Consider the following 6,000-nt stretch of genomic DNA (forward strand, 5'->3'; position numbering starts at 1 on the left):
GTCCGGATCACAGCCTTGTTTGGTCTCCATAGAAACCCCAAGCTCTATACTCTGTGATTACTACATCTCCCCTAAAAAGCAATGAGTTTTGATGGGGGGACAACATTGTATTTAATATAATTGTATGTTTAGGGAGCCTTTGAAATACAATTGTATGTATGATAAAGCCAGAATGGGTTAAGAGAATTTTCTCCCACAACTGTGGGAAAAACTAGTAAGAATCAACAAGGGACATAAAAATTCTTTGTTGTGTATTGTTCACCAAATATTCCAAAAATGAATATAACAGTGCTTTATTTTAACTCCTAGAAGAAAGGTCATGTAATGTTCTCATATTATTCGCATTGTAGCATGCAGCAGCACTTTTTTGTTTTCCTAGAATGTGCAGGTATAGATTCATAATTTATTTCATTTTTAAGGGAAAAATAAGAAATAAAATCCAATACATGACATACCCTAGCAGGATGATCCAATCTTGGATGAATAAAGTTCCACCAAGATTTTCAACAATGTATCAAATCAATAGGCACCAAAAAAAAAAAAAACCCCAGGGAATCACAGATCTCTCTGTAGACAGAGATTCAAACTAAGCCTAAATAAGGACAGAAGAGATATAATCCACATTCAAATCCAGTCTTTTAAGCAATAGCCACAATTACACATACCTTTCCTTAAGTCAATACTAATTATACTTACCAGTGAGAAGGTTACCACAATGGCAGCATAGGTTCTCAGAACTAACCTGAAGTTTATGAGTCCATAAGCATGTGAAAAACAACAGTATACTCCTTGTTTCCAGAGACTAACATATACCAGTTCTGTTTACTAAATTGGACAGGAAAAATTAATAGATGAGGGCTGGGCTGTGGCTCAGCAGTAGAGCACTCACCTAGCATATGCTAGGCGCTGGGTTCGATCCTCAGCACCACATAAAAATAAATAAATAGATAAAGGTATGAAAAATTTTTAAAAATTAATAGATGAATCATATGCTGAGATTGTTTTGATTAACTGGCACCTGAAATGAATCCCCATTTGGTTTGGTTTTGTCAAAATGGCATCCACATACCCATAACCACCACCACCACTTCTAAAACAGCCAGAAAGGCAAATAACAGGAAATAAAAGAGAAGTCAGGTAAATTTGTTACTAGCAGTCAAACAAAAATGCTAAGCACATGTGCTTTTAATGATCATCTTTGTAGATCTCTTCATAGATCCGATGCATTAATCCCCTGCTTTCTGATGCACACAGTACTGAAGTCATCTGTTGAGAGGCGGTAATATTTTTTATAGTTATACCAAATTTTAAAAATTGCTCTTTTTAATTCTCCATCAACACAGAATTTCCCAAAAGTGAAAATAATCATCAAATACCTCCAAGACTGGAGCTACACATTATTGTTCACATAGCGGCATTTGTTCAACCATAGACACACTAACCATGTGCTATGAGATGCACTGTGTTGCTAAAGTAGAGGACAACAGAAAGAACAATTTATTAGTTTTTTTTGTTGTTCTTCAAGGTTATATCTATATGGATCTGAATACTACACAGAGGTTTAGAATAAGTTAAGCACATTTTCTAAGCCATTCATCAAGTGGTATCACCTAAGAGAAACTTTAAGTATTTAGTTGTATTGCAAAACATTCAAATGATGCACATAGTACCAAATGTGAAAATTCAGAAATATATTCAACTGAAAATTTTACTTTTATTCTAAATGTTTGGCATCAGGTAAGCAATAAGAAGTCAGTCTTCAAAAATCCATGTGTTCACACACATTTTGGTGAAAGAGTGAAGCAAAGAGTAATATAAGGGTGTTTTCATGATTGTGTTTTGAAAGCTGGTCACTGAAAGGTACCAACATAAAGCCAGCAGATGGCTCTGACAACACACACACACACACACACACACACACACACACACACACACAGGATAGGGGGCAAACAAATATAACAAACCAGAAAGGAAGACATTAACCAGGCTAAATAAGAGAAGACATCAGAGAAAATCTACAAGGGAAGAACCATTTGAAAAAAGTATGACCAAAAAAAAGAAGAAGATGCAGGTTCCATTCCTGGACAGAACAGTCAGACAAAAAATGAGCTATGAGAAAAAAACAGGGACCAGGCACTGTCATTCTGCAAAGGTGAGCACATGTGTAGTGATAGAAAAGAAACATTAACTTTAAAACTCTTCAGACACGTGTGTTCAAGTGGCAAAAATACATAGAACTATAAGATGAAAAACTCCAGAGTATGCTCAGATTTCTCAAATGCCCACAGCTACCATGTCTCTCCTCCTTTTACAGTCTCCTAACTCTAACTCCAATGACAATGACTGAAGACTCTGGAATCAAGCAATGCTGATATGCTAAAGAAGTCAAGGACTCTGCAAACAGAATCTCTGCAGATACCACAAAGTTTTAGTCTGGTCTCCAAGGCCTGCCATACCTTAAAAGATTAAAATGGATTAAGGCAAATGACATTTACAAATCAAGGCAGGAAACTTGATCATCAATATATATGTTTATATATAACATGGCCCCCGGAGTCACCCTGGAGTAGCCAACTAACAACATTTTAGTAAAGGGAGGAAAAAAGGTTCACATTCTGTGCTAAGACACCATTTCATGTCAATCTTCTGTGAGTTAGAAGGAAAAAGGATTTAATATCCCAAAGTAACCATAAGGAAGTATAGAACATAGAATGGTTTTATCCTGTATATGTTTGAAAAAGACAACAAACACAAAACGTTTCACTTTCCTGGGAAGATAATTATTAGTAGTACTGAGGGAAGAAAAAGGGGGAAAAAAAAAAAGTTTTAAAACACAGGCTCAGGCAAGAATGAACAGGCCGGAGACCACATACACTTCATAGTCCAGTCCCTAGATTCAGGTAGTTCTGTTTCAATAAGATCTGAAGATATTCCCTGTTCAAACATCTAGGTCAATCTTATCAGTCCGAAATGAGTCACCTAAAATCCTCTTTTAAAGTTTTGCATAAGTGTTTTCAAGTTTGAATAGAATGAACTTTTTTACTCTTGAAATCTAGGTAGTTTCCTCTTCCAAAGCCCTGTATGACTTTGTGACTTTTGCTAAATGTATTTCTTTGATACAGCTACACGGTACCATTTCTGATTACCTTATTCCATAGATGGGAATATATGTGAAAACTGAAGGTTTAATATTCTCCGGTTGAACCGGCGTTTTGGGGTGACGGGCTTAGCAATGATTGCTAATGCCTCACGATATGAATTTCCAGTTCAACGCTGAAGGCTTCACAAATGGACTTAAAAGATACATCCTATCTCAAACACGTTTAAACCTACATCCATTTACTTTAAAATGCCAATTTCAACACCAGGAAGGGGCCATTTTACCTGTCCTACCAGGTCTCCAGCCGGAGGTGAAAAGGCTTCCAGCAACCCAAGCCGTGCTCCAAATTTAAACCAAGAACCCTAAAGGTGCAGAAGGCGACTTCTGGGACCTTTCGTAAGTCCCAGACACAAGACTGGCCTGCCTTTCCGGGAAGGGGTGCCCGGCCCCCCGCGGAACCACAGTGACCCCCACGGAGTCCGGGTGTCAGGCTTTCTCCCAGCTCTCGAGACCCGCGCGGCTGCTGCAGAGCCCGACGCGGCTCGACTAGGAGAGGCGCACGGCGGAGCGCAGCCTGGCAGGGTCCACAGCTGCAGCCTCAGCCCACAGCTCCCGGGATCTCTTCCTAAGAGTTACTGGAGCGCGGCCTCCGGGCAGCTGCGCGCAGCTGGACACGGCCTGAGAGCCCCCGCCACATTTATTCCCCGCCAGCCCCCGACGCCCAGGCCGCCCCTCCGTGCGGCCGCAGACCCGGCAACTTACTGCTGCGCTAGGGCCGACCGAGGGGGCGGTGGTGGGCGAGCTTGTCTTTGCGCAAGGCTGGAAGAGGCTGGAAGAACGGCCGCCACCTCGCTCGTCCCCGCTGGGTAGAAAGCCTGGCGCCGAGCTGCACAAGGCGGGCTGGGCACGTGGGCGTCCCTCTGTGTAGCCGCTCCGGGGGCGGGGCGAGGGGCGGGGAGGCACCGCCTTCTCCCGCCCCCGCGCTTGCCGACCCCGCTCCCCAAGCCCGCCTCCCACCGGGTCGGTCCCGCGGCTGGCCAATCCTCTGGGTGGGCGGCGTCCAGCTCTGCTCTTTTGGGATTGCCTGGGGCCAGCAGCGCTGGCACACGTGGGCGTGCACCCGCCTGGGTCACAGTGGGTGGGCGCTGGCTTGGAAAGGAGGATCTTGGCGGGAGAAGAAATTCTCCATTTCTTTGGGGGGACATAACCTTAGGAGCATTTCCGAAGTTTCTTCTAAATGGACTTTCCCCCCCACTGTTTACTTTTCATTCTGAGAACCGTTGGGAAATAAGAAAATAATAAATATAATGGTACATAGAAGCCCAGATGGTTATGCTTATCGATTAGTACTACTTCCACGGAGAAAATAAAAGTTTATAAATAATGTGCAGTTGGTATTTTGAAAACTCCAGTAACGTGAGTAGGTAGTCATGATTGTTGGGAATGGGTCTATAAGAAAATGGCATTTGCGATTTCCAAGAGAGCAAGAGCAGAAGTTACACAATCAAGGTCTCTCATACTGTGCTATTGTTTACTTTGGGAGTCTCTGATAAGATTAGAGTCACAATGTGAAACTCTTGTTAATTTTAATCCAAATGAAGCGAAACACTGGCACAGAATTTAACAAAAAGTTTATACTATTGTTTTTGTTTGGCAGAAAAGTCTACCTTAATATTGTAGTAATATCTCTTTATTCATCTACTAGGAATATCTTTGACAGAGTTCAAGATTTATATTGATGCAGTGACACATACTTTTAATATTATGCTCTAAACCGGTTTTTTTTTTTTTTTGAAGGCACGTTTTACCAAGAGACTAATAAATGGTGTGGAGGGGGGACTTCACCTCAAGAAAACGGTACATGCACGAAATCTCAATTACTGTCTTCATAGTTCATTACCCCTTAGTCATCCATGGATTCCATTAAGGAATTCCAGGCCTAAAGGACACTGTGATTATTAGGAAATTATATGTTCAAGTAAATATCCTACGTGATGAAGACTCTACTAATGTAAAGTTATTTTCAAGGTATAAAATAGATTCTTTATGCAAATGATCACTAATAACATTAGAAAAATTATAGGTATGGACCCTGACACCAAATTCCTATTCCAATTAAATCCCTAGTAGGCATTGCACAAAGGAGTGAAAACTAAAAAACTCAAGATGTTTCATCTAATTTTCAAGGGAAAGGATCTAATCTAAAAATTTTCATGATTTAAAAAAAAAAGAAATTTCTGTTTTAAAATATAAGACACTTTCCCCATATATTTTTATTTAAATACCCTATATTTAATCTGTGATTAGTTTGCAGCACAATGATTTGGGATAAACAAATGTATTCAACTTTTAGAAACTGCTGATTTTGTCAGAATACCAATCCTAGAGTTTATTCTGCCCATCTGATTTTGATACTTCCTGGGACAAAAACACAGTGTGTCCATGTGTAAATAATAAAAACCATTTCATCTTTTAACAAAAATGAGCAAGTTCTTTCTAACAAGTTTCCAATATGAGTACTTTGACACACTAGTCTTAATATATTTGAAATTATTGATTAACCCCGAGTCTTGCATTACATCTTTGATAATTTCTCAGCTTTTAAACTTTGTGTAGATGAAGAAAGAATAAGATGACCACAGATCTAGTATGAGCTCTAACATGTACTGTTGGAGATAAGAGAAAGTGAAATAAAAATTTTAGAAGTGAAATATTTGAAATAAGTTAACATTTTATTTTTTTAAATCTGCCAAGTTTCTTTCTTAGGAATGAAACAGAAAATCCACCTTAGTCATATTCAGGAGTAACCAAGATTGTTGCCTTCTGAGGATTTCACAAACAAACCTTAACTCCTAAAAAGTTTATGAAATTGCAGGGAATTCCAAGGGACTGTTGTAGTT

The 6,000-nt window shown here is 39.9% G+C and overlaps 1 protein-coding gene across 4 annotated transcripts in view; it reads right to left on the reverse strand.

The window, feature by feature from the left end:
- Nucleotides 1–4,038, reverse strand: part of Slc7a2 (solute carrier family 7 member 2) — a 72,569-nt gene extending 68,531 nt beyond the window's left edge. For 3 of the 4 annotated variants that reach the window (XM_078031082.1, XM_078031081.1, XM_021732464.3), the window contains exon 1: nucleotides 3,863–4,037. The gene's annotated coding sequence lies outside the window, so the exon portion shown is untranslated. Of the gene's footprint in view, nucleotides 1–3,862 lie in introns of all 4 variants that reach the window. The other variant, XM_078031080.1, reaches the window with a different exon arrangement.
- Between the last annotated feature and the right edge of the window lie 1,962 nt (nucleotides 4,039–6,000).

Source organism: Ictidomys tridecemlineatus, chromosome 14 (assembly GCF_052094955.1).
Source record: "Ictidomys tridecemlineatus isolate mIctTri1 chromosome 14, mIctTri1.hap1, whole genome shotgun sequence".
NCBI classification, from domain to species: Eukaryota; Metazoa; Chordata; class Mammalia; order Rodentia; family Sciuridae; genus Ictidomys; species Ictidomys tridecemlineatus.